Here is a 19,325-nt window from a genome sequence, read left to right as displayed (position 1 = left end):
CAGAACATAACCGTGAATACCGAAAAACCGCAAATAACTTTTTGCATGGTATTCGCAGTCTTTCAGTTAAATAGACCTGAAAAGATAATAAACCCTGAATAACCCGACCTGCGATTTGCTCCGTACAACGCCGGGAGTGGCGATTTCCAATGTGAAACGCCGGGTTCAGTGATGAAAATTAGGGGGCGGAGTCAGTAGCCAAAAAATCGCGAATAAGCGAATCCGCAGATACGGAAACCGCGGATACGGAGGGAGAAGTGTACCTGTATTCGGTATCCGTGGTCTTTGATAGTGTTGCCCAGTATCTATAATTTAGGACGGGCATACGCGCTCTGGTTACAAGTGACCACTCTTTGTTGCCACTTTTATGGATATATTTAGTTTAAGGTAATTGGAAAAAATGATGGAGCGAGGGAAGGACGGAAAATCTGAAATTGGGCATGCCCGATGGTCTTCCCACCATTCTTCTTTAAGTTTCTTTCTCTGACCATTCGGTACAGTTACAAGTTCATGACAATCTGATTTCAGAAAGATTTATGCCAAAGTCAGCATATTTGAGGATTTAATCTTTATGAAACTGGCAGCAATGCTCCGTCTAGTACAGGCATTTTGAACGTATTTACTCTTGGGAATATGAAGAAATACATTGGACAGTTTGGGGCTGCTTTTTCAAGGTAAACGGGTGGGATTTTTTTTTTTTTTTTTTTAAAAAGGATCTGGCAAGTTGTTTGGAGGGGGTGAGGAGAGCAGGGGCTGGGGTTCCAGGAGACACCACTGCTATATGTTTAGGGCAGGGGTAGGCAATTCTGGTCCTCGATAGCCGGAGCCAGGTCAGGTTTTCAGGATATCCATCCATAAATATGCATAAGAGAGATTTGCATCTCAAGGAGGCAGTGCATGCAGATCCATCTCATACATATTCATTGTGGCTATCCTGAAAAGCTGACCTGCCTGTGGCTTTCGAGGGCTGGAATTGCCTCCCCCTGGTTTAGGGGAGTTTAGGGTGCCACTAGATTCCAGAGCTATATAGAGTTGGAGGTTGGGGGTGGAGGGAAGGGGGAATCGTGGGTAGAAGGTTCACCAGACACCATGGCTAACTTTTTTCTTTTTGTGGAGGTCAGAGGAACTGGGGGCCATTTTGGGGAGAGAATCCTGTTGGGGGGGGGGGTGCTATTAGTTTATCTGCCCTGGTGCAACTGGTGCTGGTGTTAAGGCTCCCCTGCTGTGGAATAGTTAATAGCCTCATTACCATTTATTTTAATATTCATTCAATTTTCTATACCGTTCCCCCAAGGGAACTCGGAACGGTTTACATGAATTTATTCAGCTACTCAATCATTTTTCCCCGGCGGGCTCACAATCTATCTAAAGTACCTGGCGCGATGGGGGGGATTAAGTGACTTGCCCAGGGTTTGAACCCACAACCTGAGGGTGCTGAGGCTGTAGCTTTAACCACTGTGCCACACTGCTGTAGAGATGGCATTGGTGTGCCAGTATGCTGAGCCTTAGCTATGATGCAATTAACGTCTGCCCTGGGCTGTGTGGTCAGTTAAATGACATAGACCTCTTGGTAACTGCCCACTTCTACTGGGATAGCTTTCTATGAGGGCCTCAGTGCTTCAGTGCAGGCAGCTGGCCAGATATCTTTTGGCCTTCACACTCTCAACTGCTCTCGTGAACTTGCAGAGGGACGATGGGGGTTCATTCTGGTTATTCGCTGATGACGCCAAACTATGCAATATAGTGAGAGACGGCAATTCACCCGATCGTATGACACAGGACCTACATTTGTTGGAGCTTTGGTCCTCGACCTGGCAGCTGGGCTTCAACGCTAAGAAATGCAAGATCATGCACCTCGGCAGCAGAAATCTGTGCAGAACTTACACCTTGAATGGTGAGACCTTAGCTAGAACTTCAACAGAACGAGACTTGGGAGTGATCATCAGCGCAGACATGAAAACTGCTGATCATGTGGAGAAGGCTTCATCTAAGGCAAGACAGTTGTTAGGTTGCATCCGCAGGAGTTTCGTCAGCCGGAAGCCTGAAGTCATAATGCCATTATTCAGAACCATGGTGAGACCTCATTTGGAATACTGTGTGCAATTCTGGAGGCCACACTACCGAAAAGATGTGCTGAGATTAGAGTCGATGCAACGGATGGCCACCAGGATGGTCTCGGGGCTCAAGGATCTATCGTATGAGGAAAGGCTGAAAAATTTGCGGCTGTACTCACTCGAGGAACGTAGGGAGAGAGGAGACATGATCGAGACGTTTAAGTATATTACCGGCCGTATCGAGATGGAAGAAGAGATTCTCTTTCTCAAAGGACCCTCAGCCACAAGAGGGCATCCGCTCAAACTCAGGGGCGGGAAGTTTCATGGCGACACCAGGAAATATTTCTTCACCGAGAGAGTGGTTGATCCTTGGAACGAGCTCCCGGTGCAGGTGATCGAGGCAAACAGCGTGCAAGAATTTAAGAGCAAATGGGATGCCCATGTGGGATCCCTTAGAGAGTTAAGCCAAGGGAACCCGTCACCAGGAGTGGGATCCCTAGGATAGTAGACTTGGGGGTGGGTCAGTAGAGTGGGCAGACCTGATGGGCTTTGGCCCTTATCTGGCCGTCATCTTCTATGTTTCTATGAGGGAGCTCATTGTTACTAGCTTTAACTGCCCTGTTTCCCTAAAATAAGCCCTAGTTAAGATCGACCCCCGAAGCCCCTGAGACCATCCCTGACACTAGTGCTGCCCGATTTGCCAAAAAAAAATCTGATTCGTCAATTCAGCGACCCACCCCGGTGACATCTGCTTCAAGGCCTCCTAACGCAGCGGTAGCGGTGGCACCAGCGCTCTGAACGGGTTGCTTTGTGGTTTTCCCCACTGGGCTTTCCCTCTGCTGCATCACAGTGGGAGGGTCAGTGGGGTTCTGCTGCACAGGGGGATAAGAGGGAGAGATAGAAAGCCTGGCCCCGGAGGGGAAGACCGCAAAGCAGCCCATGCAGAGTACTGCCACTGTTTTTGGAGGCCTTGGAGCGGGGTTCATAGACAATTGGTGGGAGGATCGGTAGGGTTTTGCTGCACAGGGGGCTGGGAGGGATGGATAGAAAGATGCTGCACGTGGGGGGGGGGGGAGAGAAAGGAAAGAAGAAGAATTGGAGAGGAAGGGAGAGAGGATTGTCATACATGAAAAAAAAGTGATGTCCCCTAAAAAATAAGCCCTAATGCATTTTTGGACCTCAAATTAATGAAATTGTCTTTTTTTTTTTTTGGGGGGGGGGGGGAACACGGTAAGAATAAAATTCCTGAGAGAAAGCAAAGAAGGGGGGGGGGGGTGCGGGATGAATGTGGAACCCTCTGATCAAAATTGCTAGCATAGAGGGCTGGAGAGGGATACAGTTAAAAGAATCATTTCTGCACCCCCCCCCCCCCCCAGCTGAGGGAGATGGAGAGGGAGAAGAGATTTTCAGGTGTTCTCCCTTTCCTTACTGTTTTCTCTCGCACACTTCACCACAAAGACTCCCCCCCCCCCCTGCCAGTCGTCCAAGCCATAACCCGTCTTTGACAGCAGAGCTTTCGGTATGGTCGGTGAAGGGAAGGGACAGCGCATCATGGTGAGGGGGCGGTGAGGAAGGAGTTAACCGGCCTTCCCTCCCCTTCCCGTTGCTGTTTGTTAATGAGCCGCGCTTTGCTGGGGGGGGGGGGGGAGGCGGAGGAGGGGGAAGGAGCAGCCCTCAGTGCCGGGCTGGATGTGGAGGAAGGAGGCGGCTCCCCTGCTTGCTGCAGAAAGAGAGAAGGAGCGATCGCAGCCGAGACAGCTCCATGTGCAGCGCGTCGCTGGCAGCTGGCAGGAAGGGGCAGATCGGGGCATTGCACCCCTGAGCGCTACCAGGAGGGGCAGATCGGGGCATCGCGCCCCCGAACGCTGCAGGAAGGGGGGAGCGCCGGATCCCCGGCAATCGCTTCAGTCTAGGTAAGGCGCAGGGGCCGGGGGGGGGGGGGGGCGCTTGTGCATGAGCCGGTCGACTTGCCTTTTGACAGCCGCTGTCGGATCGCAGCCCATGTGTTGCGAGTTTGGCCGTGACCGGGCTCCAGAAACGGCTGACCACCCCGGGCAATTCTCAAGGGTCCCTTTTGCACCTGCGGCAGCCGCGTTGATGGAAGGAGGAAAATCCGACTGGCGTTGAGAATGGAACGTTCGGGGGATTTCGCTCGCTCAGACAATAGACGGGGAAGTGCGACGTGCCTTTGTCTTTGCCCTGCAGTTCGGGCTGATTTAACGTCTTTACACCGTAAATCGGAGGCTCCCGCCCGCCCGCTGTCTGTCTGTTGCTTCCTTTCGTGGGACCAGACCAGGGAGCCCCTTTTGCATCAAAATATCTACCAGGAAAAAGGATCAATATTTTGCTGCTGTCCAGGGCAGAGAGGGCACAGGTACAATGAAGGAAACTTTTTCTTGCGGGGGGGGGGGGGGATAACCTTTATTTAGGTGCTTTGAAGCAGTCTATGTTAATGCATACCATTAAGAGATGGGAACTTCCTTTTGTGCATGTATAGGGTGGGTTGTTTGTTGTTTTTTTTTTTGGGGGGGGGGTCATTCACCAGTGGGTCAGGGGTAGAGGTCTGCACGGGAACGGGGATCGCGGGGATCCCGCGGGTCCCGCGGGGATCCCGCGGGTTCCCCCCCTGGCCCACGGGACTCCCACGGGGACGCCCCCTGGCCCACGGGACTCCCACGGGGATGCCCCCCTGACCCACGGGACTCCCACGGGGACGCCCCCTTGCCCACGGGACTCCCACGGGGATGAAAACAACCTACCTAAATTCTGGCGATGCAAGTCTGGCGTCGCGTCGGGAAATAGCCATGTTGAGCAGTGAGCTCAGCACGTACACAGATGAAAGCCTTGCTTGCTGATTGGTCCGGCGGCCCCGCCCCACCGTGCCGCCGGACCAATCAGCAAGCAAGGCTTTCATCTGTGTACGTGCTGAGCTCACTGCTCAGCATGACTATTTCCCGACGCGGGCATTAGGTTGTTTTTTGTCATTTCGGGTGGGGGATGGCAGCGGCAGCAGCAGCCTGAAAAAGAAATCATCCTGGCTGGGTTCGGTGTCATGCTCCGGAGCTTCTACAGCCTTCCTATCTCCCTCTCCCTTCTACCTGCGGGTCTCTTCGGCAACTCAGCAGCAACGATCGACACAAGCTTCTGGCGTCGGGGCCTACCCTCTGCGAGTCCCGCTTGTTTCAACTTCCTTTTTCCACAAAGGTGGGACTCGTAGAGGGAAGGCCTCGATGTCGGCAGCTTGTCTTGATCACCGCTGCTGACGAGTTGCTTAAGAGAGCCGCGGAGCAGGGGGGTGTTGCCAGGTGCAGGTAGAAGGGAGAGGGCCAGATGCAGGACTCGTGGGTGAGGGAGGAGAAGAGAGAGGGGAGGGAAACAAAAGGAAATATTTCATGCTGGGCCGGAGTGGAGAGAGGGTGGAAAGATTCTGGCTACAGGGTGCATTAACAAAGGAAAAAGGGGGAAAGCTGAAAATGGAGATAGTGACACAAAGAAGAGAAAGGGTAAGCAGGACCTTCTGAATAAGGATAGAGATACAGAGGGGACATGAAGAGGAGGTGAAATAGAGACATAGAAGTAATGCTGAAAAAGTGTGTGTGGGGGGGGGGAGATAAAGACATTGAAAGGGCAAATGGTGAATATGGGGTAAAGACAAGGACAGAGACAAATGAAGATTCTGAAAAAGTGGTGAGATAGGGATATAGGTGAGATGGACACAAAGAAGGGTGATGCTGGAAAATAGGTGGAATGGTAATTCTGACAGACACAGAAGGGAAATGCTGGATCAAGGAGAGATGGGGCTCAGGCTGGATGGAATGAGGAGAAATGCCTTGTTGGCCCGGAACTTCCTCTCCTACGTCAGAATTGACGTCAGGGAGCGGAATGCTGGTCAGCGCGACGCTTCTGCAGGGAAAGCTTGGGACAGCGGTGGCTTGGGGACTATTCCCCGATGGCGGTGGCAGCAAACCGAGTGGCTTGGGGGAGGGCACGGAGAAAGAAAGAAAGGGGGCAGACAGAGAGACAGAAAGAAGGGGGAACAGGGAGACAGAAAGAAAAAGTTGGGGGAGAGAATGAGGTCTCTCGGAGGAGAGGAAACATACAGGAGGCTGAAAGAAAGGAAGAAAGATTGGATGCACAGTCAGAAGAAGAAAGTGCAACCAGAGACTCATGAAATCACCAAACAGCAAAGGTAGGAAAAATGATTTTATTTTCAATTTAGTGATCAAAATGTGTCTGTTTTGAGAATTTATATCTGCTGTCTATATTTTGCACTATGGCTCCCTTTTACTAAACCGCAATATTGTTTTTTAGCGCAGGGAGCCTATGAGCATTGAGAGCAGCGCGAGGCATTCAGCGTAACTCCCTGTGCTAAAACCTACTATTGTGGTTTAGTAAAAAGGGAGGGGGTGTATTTGTCTATTTTTGTATTTTGTTACCGAGGTGACATTGCATAGAGTCATCTGCCTTGGGAAATGTATATGGCAGATATCTTTGTTTTGTGTTCAAAAGAAAAGGAAATGCATTTCTGGTTTTATTTCTACAGTGTTGAAGTACTTGTTGGCCCTTGCTGTGACTGGTGGGGATCCCCAAGCACCGCCAGCAGAGGACCTCCTCTAGAGATGGTCAGAACTCCCCTCCACCAAGCGCAGCAGTCGCTGGCAGCATCCATGAGCCACTGAGGTGCCAGCATCTGTGACTCAGGGACGCTACTGCTGCCTGCCAAGCTTGGCAAAAGGGACCCCAGGCCAACTGCAAAGGAAGTCCTCAGCTGACAGTTTGTGGGTTCTCATCAGCTGAGTATTTATATTTTATATTTACATTAGAGGTTCTGGTAGAAACCCATTTACAAAGTATGTATTCTTCCCAATTAATATTTCCAAATTAATAGTCTCTTTGCTTATTTGTAAATGGGTCTCTACCAGAGCCTTTAATTCAGTAGCATAATTAAATAAAATAACTATTTCTGAAGTTTATAGGGAAGGATGGTGACGGAGGGGATTCCTCGCGGGGACGGGTGGGGACGGAGGGGATTCCTCGCGGGGACGGGTGGGGACGGAGGGGATTCCTCACGGGGACGGGTGGGGACGGAGGGATTCCTCACGGGGACGGGTGGGGACGGAGGGATTCCTCACGGGGACGGGTGGGGATGGGTGGGATTTTGGCGGGGACGGGTGGGGACGGGTGGGATTTCTGTCCCCGCGCAACTCTCTAGTCAGGGGTTTTGAATTATGTCCCTTTCTGGTCTGGCAGGTCAAAGCAATGAACCTGACAGATGAGATGAAGTTTCAGGATCAGTACAGAGATGGCCAAAAGCTGGTTGATGTGAGACCACGTTTTTTTCACTCCCAGTCTGTCCCTTCTGCTTTTAAGGCTGGTCCTAAGAGAAATAACTACCAGAGCTTCCTCACTTGTCTCCTCCAAGTTACAGGTTTGCCAAAGTCCAGACCAAATATTCACTGTGCCATCCCATTTTTAAACCAAATCAATCCGAGTAGGTTCCTGGGAGCTGGGACTCTTGACAGCCCTTTTAAATATAGTGTTAACAGTTCTGTTTTGAAATGTTTATACTGGGTCATGTTACTCACAGACCTGGTCTTAGCCAGAGCAATTTATCCTTTGTGCTGGCAATGGCAAAGCTGAAAAGGCCTTGGATCTTCGGATCAACGTTTAGTGACTTGGGTTTGGGGGTAAATCTATTTGACAGGTCCCTCTTAAACTCCAATCCAGAACATAATCCATTTTGTGCAGTGATGCAGGCAGGAGACTTGGAGCCTGAAAACAAGACAGGACTGTATTTTCTAGGATAACATTAGCGGACGGGGAAGAGAAGTGATTGGGTGCCCTTATTAAACTAAAGACATAAGCTTTTTGGACTGCTGTCGAACCCTCCCCCTCCCTCCAGGCAGTATAATTGTGGGGTCTATCCAGGTGGTCTCGCACTGACCCTGAGCACAGTTGGTTGGACCTTTCAGGTTTTCCAGGCCAGGTAAACACAGCCATAGATTGCGAAATGCAAATTTAATCAGACACAAGCCCAGGGCCGTGATGAGAAGAGACCATGGCTTTGGCTGCCCCTCTGCTCCTTAGCCCTCCTCTGCAAATTGCTTTTGAATGTGACAAATTGGTTTGCGGAACAGATGAACACAGATACCATCCCAGAACACGAAGCAGTATAGGGGAGACGGGATTGGAGATGTGGAGGCTTAATGCGCTCCCGGGAGCTCTGGCTGGGTGGCTGGCTGTTTCTTCTATTCACGCCTGGTTTCTGGATAGGTCGCCCAGTGAGTTTAGGAGCTCCTGTGCCAGTCTGCTCTGTTTCTTTCACATCTAGCTGTAGTTGGACTTTGTGGAACCTAATCTGTGCTCGCATCCGTATATTTAAGGAAGCCGTGCCGATCAGTTTTCCAGCCAGAAAGCATAAAACAGCAAACTATATCACCAAGATCACTCATTGCACACCTTGCGTGAAATCTGTGTGGTGGCCATGTTAGTCCACTTTCCAAGGTAATATATATAGGTATTACCGTATTTCCTGTACGTTTTTTGGTTTTGTCCATTGCATGCCAAATTCTGCTAGGCAAAGCTGTGTCCTACCATCACCTGTCCTAAAGGCTCTGTAGCTTGTGAGGAGGTGCCCATTGGTATTCTAGCAGCACAGTGAATTGTTGGTTCTTTCTCGTGTCACATCTTCTGTTTTTTGTCAGTGATTGGAGACAATAGATACTTTAGGACAGGGGTAGGGCACTCCGGTCCTCGAGAGCCATATTCCAGTCGGGTTTTCAGGATTTCCCCAATGAATATGCATGAGATCTATTTGCATGCACTGCTTTCGATGCATATTCATTGGGGAAATCCTGAAAACCCGACTGGATTACGGCTCTCGAGGACTGGAGTTCCCTACCCCTGCTATAAATGGTGCCTTTATGTGATTGATTCGATTGGCAGCCACTTTACAGGCCAAGGGTAGGGAACTCCGGTCCTCGAGAGCCATATTCCAGTTGGGTTTTCAGGATTTCCCCAATGAATATGCATCTAAAGCAGTGCATGCAAATAGATCTCATGCATATTCATTGGGGAAATCCTGAAAACCCGACTGGACTATGGCCCTTGAGGATCGGAGTTCCCTACCCTTGCTTTAGGAGAAGGCAGAAAAAGTATACGTGGAGGAGGAAGGAGTGGCACAGTGGTTAAAGCTACAGCCTCAGCCCCCTGAGATTGTGGGTTCAAAACCCCACACTGCTCCTTGTGACCCTGGGCAAGTCGCTTAATCCCCCCCATTGCCCCAGGTACATTAGATAGATTGTGGGCCCACCGGAACAGAGGGGAAAATGTTTGAGTACCTGATTGTAACCTTGATACTTAAATAAATAAATAAATTTTGGGATAGTGTCCAATAGGATCCCTTGAAGGACTCCTCAACTTTAGAAAAGCAATAAAAACATACCTCTTTGCCTAACGTCCTTGCCTAAGGTCGAAAGATTACAAAGCAATGTCAATGTATATTGGTACTTGCTATGTGTCACATATTGATAAATCTTCCGCTGTAACTATCAAATTTATCTTGTAAACTGTATATGATGCCTATGTGTCAAGTTAGCATAAAACATGTATCAAAAAATCTTGTACTGTGCTATGGCCTATTGTAACCTGATAATTGTATATTATATATGTTGACCTGTAATCCGTTCCGAGCCCTTTGAGGAGAACGTGGGATCGAAAACAAATTAATTAAATAAATAACTAGATTTCAGTGATGGTGACCAGCAGATCAAATAGTTGATGCTATGTCAGGGTCCTCTCCGTCTCCCCCACACCATCACCTGTCGCTGCTTCTCACACGTCTTCCTTTGTCCTTGGCCTCCTCCACCTCCCCCCATCCACTATTTTCCATTTCTTTTTTATTTGCATCTCTTGATTTCTTATTTGGAGTGTTCTATAATTTGCATTTTCTCCTAAGTGTATTTTGTGATAATCAGAAATCATTAACCAGCTCTCCTTCTTAGCATACGTTGTATGTGTTTTGACGGATTTAGAGTTGTACAATGTCTGGCGACGGATTTGAACAGCTGCTCTGTGCAGGGTTTAAACTGGACGTGGAGACAACTGAGAGTCAGCAAAAGGCAGCACAAGAGAATGAAGATATGTTCAGGCTCCCTTAAATTAAGAATAATAAGAATAAGCAATCCCGGTGACCATTACTATCTACAGAAGTTTCCAATATACTTCTGCTATTTCTTTCCCAGCTTATTTTACAAAAAAAAAAATCTAGCTTTCTCATGACAATTTGTATAGATTTGTTATCTAATCAGGCTGCAGCCTGTCACACTACACTCAGGAAACTTTAGACCAGGGGTGTCCAAGCTGTGGCCCGAGGGCCGCATGCGGCCCCGTGAAGTATTTTGTGCGGCCCCGGTCGAAGGCGATGCAGTGTTTTCCTCTGCTGCCCCCTGGTGTTTACCGTCTTGCCGGCTCCCTCCTCTGTCTTGCTGCAGCGCTTTTTCGGCCAGTGCGGCCCAGGGAAGCCAAAAGGTTGGACACCCTCTGCTTTAGACCATTTGAGAAGTTAAAGTGAAGAAAGGGATTTTTTTTTTTTAAATTTTTAAACGGGACTTTCCAAACAGGGTACAGATTCCACATTTGCAGTTGCAACTTGAGCAAGCTAAAAAAAAAAAAAAATGTTGGCCCTCGCCTTCCAGTGTGCCAGTTCGCTAAATTAGGCCTGCATGAGCTCCAAGGAAGCGGGAACCGATGGCAATTTAAGTGCTGTGTTGTAGGAGGACTTGGGGGCACAGCGTGAAAGGGAGGTAGGCCTCCGGGGCTCGCGTGCTTTTTGTTGCTGCAGTATTGAGGTCGCTGCCACAGAAAGTTTTTAAACAAAGGCTGACTGAACTCCAGCACGTCAAGGGTGGTAGTGAGCCTGGGAGATAGGAATTTAGCCTGATATTTTTGTATGTCTGCTCGTTTCTCCTCCCTATAGCAATATCACAGCCCTCCTCTGTTCTCTGGTTTTGCTCTCAATCCCTCGTCACAGTTGTTTTCTGTGCCTGCCCTGGTCTTTCTTAAATTGTGATAGAAATTTCTCTAGGACACCTCCACAGCAAAGTTCATCCATGCGCTTGTTTGTCCTTTCTTTAAAGAAATTTCCTTCTGAGTATCTCCCTGTTTAATCATGAATTTAACCTTGATCTGTCCATTCTCGGTGGACTTAGAAATGTACAGACTGTCAGCAGAAATGGACTGCTTGTCCTCCTAACCTGCTCATTTGTCTACTCGATCTGAGGCCTTCTACCACTCTCATCACTATAGTCTATGTGCATTCCTGGGACTGTTCTAATGGAATCTTCAGTTTGGATTCTGAGTGATCTGATTGGTCGGCATCATCCCTTCATGTTCTCAGGATTGTTCTATCGGAATCTTTGGTCAGATTCGGAGTGATTTCATTGGTCGGCATCGTCCCTCCCCGTCATGTTCCCGGGATTGTTCTGTTGGAATCTTTGGTCAGATTTGAGTGATTTCATTGGTCGGCATCATCCCTCCCCGTCATGTTCCCGGGATTGTTCTGTTGGAATCTTTGGTCAGATTCTGAGTGATTTCATTGGTCGGCATCGTCCCTTCATGTTCCCAGGATTGTTCTATTGGAATCTTTGGTCAGATTCGGAGTGATTTCATTGGTCAGCATCATCCCTCCCCTTTATGTTCCCGGGATTGTTCTGTTGGAATCTTTGGTCAGATTCGGAGTGATTTCATTGGTCGTCATCGTCCTTCCCCGTCATGTTCCCGGGATTGTTCTGTTGGAATCTTTGGTCAGATTCTGAGTGATTTCATTGGTTGGCATCGTCCCTCCACATTCCCAGGATTGTTCTAATGAAAATATGCACAAAAACTTGTGGAATGAGGGGGTTAGCGCCAGGGTGAAAACTTGTCTAATTGCCCCAGTATTGTCCAATAGGGGAGTGTTTCTCAACTCGGTCCTGGAATGCCCCCTTGCCAGGCAGGTTTTCAGGATAGCCACAATGATTATACATACACTCGATTTCCATACACTGCCTCCATGATATGCAAATTGATTTCATGCATATTTATTGTGGATATTCTGAAAACCTGACTGGCAAGGGGGTTCTCCAGGACTGAGTTGAGAAACACAGTTAGGGCAGAGCAAGAGTAGGAACATAATCCAGTTGACAGGTCTAAGCCCTGAGCTACCAGTAGGGGGTGCTGGAAGGGAAGAGGCGCAGAGAAAAGGAAAGGCACTGGCGCCTACTGACTGCCTACAGGATGCGCCTCTCGCCGGCAGTTGGCCAGCGCCTCTCCCCCTCCCCAATGTCTTGCAACACCTGGAATGTCAGGCGTAACACAGTTTGCGATGCACTGATTTAGCCTAATGGCTAATTTCCGGGTACTGTTAAAAAAATAAGTTACTCCTGCTCCTATTTCTCACTTCTATTCAATGATGATAGCTACCATGCTGAGTAGAGGTGGGCGGTCCATATTCATTTCAGAGTCCCAGCCCCTGGCCCGCCCTCCTCGTCACCCTCATTCGGTCCCTCCATAGTGCACTAAATTAAGCTCGCAGAGCACGTCCTGCACCTGACGGCTTCTCTCCGCGTATGTTATTATGTTTTCAGCATTTACAGTTGAGGCCCTGTCAGAAGGCAAAAGGGATGTTCAGTTTCTCCAGTGTTAACACTAATTGTACTCATTAAAGCTATGCAGGAGTGTGTGTGATAAACTCGTGTCGGAGGAAATTGGTGGGTTTGCAGCCACATGTAAATGAAGGAGCATAATTTGCAAATTAAGCTTTACCAGGCACATGGTAAATAGTTTGGTAATCTCTCCTCCACCCACTATTTACTGAGCACCTGGAAAAGGCTAAAATTGGACATCTACTTCACACCACGTGATAATTTCTTGAGCACACTCAGTGTATCTCAGAATCTCCCTTATTTGAATCAAGTGAACCCCACCACCCCCTCATGCTCGGCCAGTCCTTAACAAGACATGAGTGACCCACACCGCTAGTATGCTTCTCGGGGTGATTCCAGTGCGGTTAGGCAGCGTCCTGAAGCATGGTGGTGAGGCCAGGGCAGTCGGGGTTCAGAACCTACCCGTTACTCACCTTTCATACTCTGGTGGGCCAATTGCGACTGTGTGTAAACTGGTTTCAGTTTAAAAAATGGTTAAAAACTCCAGTTTGTTACAGCATTTTTGTGATTCATTAGCTGGCATTTGAAGAAAAGAATCTATTTAATCATGCGATGAAGCTTCTAAGTAGTAGATTTAAAACAAACCGGAGAAAATATTTCTTCACACAATGTATAATTAAACTCTGGAATTTGTTGCCTGAGAATATGGTGAAATCAGTTAGCTTAGCGGGGTTTAAAAAAGGTTTGAATAATTTCCTACAAGAGAAGTCCATAGGTTATTATTGAGATGGCTTGGGGAAATCCACTGCTTATTCCTAGGATAAGCAGCATAAAATCTGTTTTACTCCTTGGGATCTAGCTGGGTATTTGGGACCAAGGTTGGCCACAATTGGAAACAGGACACTGGGCTTGATTGACCTTTGGTCTGTCCCAGTATGGCAATTCTTATGTGAGCCAAGAATAGGACAATCAAGCTATTGGGATATCACTGAGGAGGTTGGCTCTCAGGCATTGGTGGAATGAGGCTTTATGACACCATAATCTCAGCTCTGGAATGTTGCTACTCTTTGGGTTTCTGGCACATATTTGGGACCTGGGTTGGCCACTGGTGGAATAGGATACTGGGCTTGATGGAGCTTCGGTCTGTCCCAGTATGGCAGTAGAGGATAATCAAGCCATTGTGACATCACTGGTGAGGTTGGCTCTTAGGCATTGGTGGAATGAGGCATTATGACATCACAATCTCAGCTCTGGAATGTTGCTACTCTTTGGGTTTGACCAGGTACTTGGGATCTGGGTTGGCCACTGTTGGAAACAGAATACTGGACTTGATGGACCTTCGGTCTCTCCTAGTATGGCTATTCTTTTGTTCTTATGTAATTGTATTCTTGTGATTTATTAACTGACTCTTGAAGAGAAGAAATTGTTTAATTATGTAGATTTTATGACCTGGTTTGTCTTTTATTTTATGTATGTTTTTATTGATGTAAGTAAACGGTATAAAAAAGTTAGAAATAAATAAATATTGCCTCAGGTAATAATAATAATAATAATAACTTTATTTTTTTATACCGCAATACCACAAAACAGTTCAGAGCGGTTTACAGGATAAGAGACTGTACATTTACAGCGAAGTTACAGCTTAGTTATAGCGAAGTTATATCTAGGTTACAGCATATCGAAAAACAGTTCAGAGCGATTTATACAATGTAGGTGCAGAGAATTAGTTAACAATTATATGGTACCAACTTTGATTGCAAGCCCTGCAGAGACATAGAAATACCTAGTGTACCTGAATGTAATTTGGAACCCACGCAGGATGGGGCCTTGCTGAGAAAGTGTTTCTGATTTTACAGTGGGTGATCATCTGGCATCCAGTGATCACTGCATGATATGGTTTAATATTAAGTCGGGTATAAGAGAGGGCTCATTCCAAAGTAAAGGTTCTAGATTTAAAAAAAAACTTTGTTTAGATGGGGGATTATGTCAAGGAATTGATGGAAGAAGTAGGAAAGCAGGGGGCAAAACTGAAAGGAGCTATTTGTAAGGGCAGCAAACCATTTTATAAGGAGTGTAAATAAAAGGAAAAGATGGCTTCTTTGATTCTCAAAAGTAGTAGCTGAGAAGGTAAAGGAAAAGGGGTCTAGGGCGATTAATTGCGCCCGTTTCAGCGCTATATCATTCCATGAAATGTCCCATGGTGAACTATGGGATATTTGAAAGACCCTTGATGAATTGTCCTAGACCCATCAGTGGATGAATGTAGCGCTTCTCTGGGTCACACCACCCTGACCAGTAAGACCCAACAATTCTTTGTCAAGGATCCACTGCGTGTTGCACATTGGGTGACCACACTGTCACCACTTGATAGGCACACTCTGGTTTGGGGCTCTTCCAATGCCAAGAGTCATTGGGATGAGACTACACCCAATGGGGCCGGGTGTTGTACATCCGAGGGTGCTGTAGGAACTTAGGGAATTTCTGGTGGCTCTGCTGACTGACCTCTTTAATGCTTCTCTAGAATCAGGAGTGGTACCAGAGGACTGGAGAAAGGCGGATGTGGGCCCTTGCCACAAAAGCGGAAATAAGGAAGAAGTAGGGAACTACAGGCTGATACTTGCAAGTCTGACTTCTGTGGTAAGTAAATTAATGGAAACACTTTTAAAACAGAGAATAGTGATGTTTCTGGAATCCAGTGGATTACAGGACCCGAGGCAACATGGATTCACTAGAGGCAGGTCTCGTCAGCCAAATTAATCAATTTCTAGAATTGGTTAGAAGGAGTGTGCTAGATGTGGTGTATTTAGATTTTAGAAAAGCCTTTGACAGTGTTCCACTGAGTGCCCTCAGGATGGAGCCCCAGTGTCCGACTGGGTCAGGAACTGGTTGAGTTGAAGGCGATGGAAGGCGACAGAGGGTCGTGATCAACGGAGGTCACTCTGAGGAAAGGGATGTTACCAGTGGTGTGCCTCTTTGCCGAGGATTCCAAAATCTTCAGTAGAGGAGACATTCCTGATGGTGTGAATAACATGAGGAAGAACCTTGCAAAGCTTGAAGAATGGTCTGAAATTTGGTAGCTAAGATTTAATGCTAAGAAATGCAAGGTCATGCATTTGGGCTGCAAAAACCTGTGGGAACGGTACAGTTTAGGGGGTGAAGAACTTTTGTGCTCAAAAGAGGAGCGGGACTTGGGTGTGATGGTATGCGATGATCTTAAGGTGGCCAAACAGGTTGAAAAGGCGACCACGTAAGCTAGAAGGATGCTAGGTTTTATAGGGAGAGGTATGGCCAGTAGAAAAAAGGAGATATTGATGCCCCTGTATAAGACCCTGGTAAGACCTCATTTAGAACATTGTGTACAATTCTGGAGATCCTACCTTCGAAAAGATATAAACAGGATGGAGTTGGTCCAGAGGAAGGCTGCTGAAATGTTCAGTGGTCTTCAACGTACGACGTATGGGACAGACTTAATGATCTCAATAGATATACTTTGGAGGAAAGGCAGGAGAGGGGAGATATGATAAGAGAGGTTTAAGTACATTCCTGGCATAAATGCACATAAGGCGAGTCATTTGAAAGGATGCTCCAGAATGAGAGGGCCTAGGATGAAGTTAAGAGGCGATAGGCGCAGGAGTAAATCTAAGGAAATAACTTTTTTTTTTTTTCCACTCAAAGAGTGGTAGATGCATAGAATAGTCTCCTGGTAGAGGTGGTGGAGACCAAGACTGTGTCTGAATTCAAGAAAGCATGGAACAGGAAGCTTGAATCTCTCAGGAAGAAGAGGAACTATTGGATGCCGTGGATGGGCCATTTGACCTTTATCTGCCTTCATGTTCTTTGTGTCTACGGAAAACAGTGACATTCATCCAAATACTCGGAAAAGCAAAGTTGTGCCCATGGACTGAAACGATGCAATGAGAGGGTGTGACGTGTACGCATGACGGGTAACAGTAAAATGGTGTCCCTTTATCAAAGGCGTGCACATTGCACTGATGAAACCAAGTTTATCTCTGCGGGATTATTTCTTTTAATTTAGACCTGAGGTTCGGCCACATGCGGTTCTTTTCTCACGTGTCTGTGGCTCTTCTACAGAGAGCCCCCCCTCCCCCTTCAGACCTACTGAGGTTCTTGGTGGTCCAGCGTTAGTCTTCGTGACAGGAGCTCAGTCCTCTTGCTCCTCCCTCGCTGCTGTCTTGACCTCTCGCAGCAGCTTGTGGTACTAGAGGAAATGCCGCGAGCAGTCGCGAGAGATCACTGCAGCCATTTTAGAAAGCGTCTGCGAGGAGGCAGGAGCGAGAGGGCTGTTTACAAAGAAACATTAAGGACAAATATTGGCAAAGACCTAACTTGTCGGCCAACAGATTTCACCAATGTGATGGATATTGCAGGGGATAAGGGAATTGAACTGGGACTTTGAGGCGTTAATGGGTGATGGATCCCACCCACCCCCACACACACACACATATACTCACTATTTGCACCCTGTGGGGTGAACCTTTTTCTGTCTTCGCCTGCACAGAGCTGCTGTGTTTACATCCTTCCCCAGGACAAAGTCTGGATAAATATTGCATTGACCTTCGCACCTCACCCTGCTTTCTTTTCTCTCTTTCTAAGACTGGGGGGGGGGGGGATATGAGTATAGGTTAGGACAGTGGGAGAAAGTTGGCTGTGGACCTCTCCATGGAGAGCGAGACAGGCTTTCAGGAAGGCTAGGGAAAGTGATTGTTGAATTTCTTTTCAGGAAGTGTAGAGATGTGTTTTCTTTTCCTTTTCTGTGTTAAATCTTCCGTTCTGGGTCAGGGTTAGGCTCTGTGTGTCTTAAAAAAAAAAAAAAAAGCCTTATCTACTTTGTACTGCAGATAGTTTTGAAGTATACCTCCAGGCTAGGAATATAAACCCCCCTGTGACGTACAAATTCTGCTACTAAGAAATGTGTTTTCGCACTTCCAAACCCCGAGGTGCATTGCAACCAGGAAGCACCAAGTCAAGAGTGGGGGTTATTTGGGAGTGACTTTGTAGAAGGGGGTCCTCTAATGTGTTTGATGTGAAATAGCAGCGACTTGAGGGCTAAATAGATCTAGAGATCCAAGTGTCTGGTACAGAGTTCGCTGTTCAAGAAAGGAATTTGGTGAGCCCCAAAATGAAGAAGGGCTCGATGACTCGGATGGGGTCATACGCTGTCTGAGTTGGTGCCATCTTCCAGCTCAGGAGCAGGGCTGCTCGGTCTCCTGGGGGGCTCCCAAAATATGCCACCAGCCTGGAACCCAGAACTAGGGAACAGACACCCCAATCCAGCTGCCAAGGAGAGTGCGAGAGTAGAGCTAAACCAGACTGACGAGTTTGCAAGGCCTCGAGCCTTTCCAGATTCGCTTCCCAGCTGCTTACATATTTTCTGTGTTTGGCTTAATTATTAGTTTTGTCTCAGAGGAAATGCCCACAGGGGAAACTTCCTAATGTATCATGCAACCGCTTTTGTTTAAAGTAACACATAAGGCTCCAGACGCCTAATCTCATGGAGCATATGTTGCAGTATCTCTAATCACAATGAATAACCTTAAAGGGTCATCTGTGAATAGTGAGCTTGGATGAGTGATGTTAGTGCACGTAATTTACCACAGGGTGCGTGTTAAGTGTTAGCAAATGAACCCCTTAATGCATTCATGGGGGAGAAGGAGTAGGTTCCTACAGGCCAACTCTACACTAATTGATGCCCTATGTGAAAAATGGAAATTTTGTCCTGTTCTCTTCTCTAGGATTTATAAAGTGCTAAATCATAAGAACATAAGCAATGCCTTTGCTGGGTCAGACCTGAGGTCCATCGTGCCCAGCAGTCCGCTCACGCGGCGGCCCAACAGGTCCAGGACCTGTGCAGTAATCCTCTATCTATACCCCTCTATCCCCTTTTCCAGCAGGAAATTGTCCAATCCTTTCTTGAACCCCAGTACCGTACTCTGCCCTATTACGCCCTCTGGAAGCGCATTCCAGGTGTCCACCACACGTTGGGTAAAGAAGAACTTCCTTAGCAGATTGAGAGGGGACATGATTGAAACATTGAAGATACTGAAGGGAATAGACTTAGTAGATAAAGACAGAGTGTTCACCCTCTCCAAGGTAGGGAGAACGAGAGGGCACTCTCTAAAGTTGAAAGGGGATATTTTCTGTACAAACGTAAGGAAGTTCTTCTTCGCCCAGAGAGTGGTGGAAAACTGGAACGCTCTCCCGGAGTCTGTCATGGGGGAAAACACTCTCCAGGGATTCAAGGCAAAGTTGGACAAGTTCCTGCTCAACTGGAAAGTACGCAGGTGAGGCTGGGCTCATTTAGAGCACTGGTCTTTGACCTGGGGGCTGCCGCGTGAGCAGACTGCTAGGCACGATGGACCACTGGTCTGACCCGCAGCGGCAAATCTTATGTTCTTAACCATACTATGAACCGTAGAGCTGGTTACCACCTATGAAATCTGGAATACCGTGATATCTGGTCACCTCCTTTGGGAACCCCAGGCACCTATGCTAAATTGGTGTATAAACCAGCTAAGTACATAGAAACCCAGGCTAAATGATATTTAAGCGCTAATATCAAGATGGTGATTGTGACATTAAGGATAGCCCGCAATAGGCAGTTCTGACA

General features: G+C 47.5%; 1 protein-coding gene across 4 annotated transcripts in view; it reads left to right on the top strand.

Moving 5' to 3' along the window:
* The window catches only part of PLXNA2 (plexin A2), a 742,509-nt gene that overhangs the window by 345,031 nt on the left and 378,153 nt on the right, over positions 1 to 19,325 (top strand). Inside the window, exon 1 of one of the 4 annotated variants that reach the window (XM_033917845.1) lies at positions 3,741 to 3,967. The exons of the other annotated variants lie outside the window; for them this stretch is intronic. The gene's annotated coding sequence lies outside the window, so the exon portion shown is untranslated. Of the gene's footprint in view, positions 1 to 3,740; positions 3,968 to 19,325 lie in introns of those variants that run through there. 4 annotated transcript variants of the gene reach the window in all.

The sequence above is a fragment of the Geotrypetes seraphini genome, chromosome 13 (assembly GCF_902459505.1).
Source record: "Geotrypetes seraphini chromosome 13, aGeoSer1.1, whole genome shotgun sequence".
Taxonomy (NCBI): Eukaryota; Metazoa; Chordata; class Amphibia; order Gymnophiona; family Dermophiidae; genus Geotrypetes; species Geotrypetes seraphini.
This window is presented reverse-complemented; position numbering and strand designations above follow the sequence as displayed.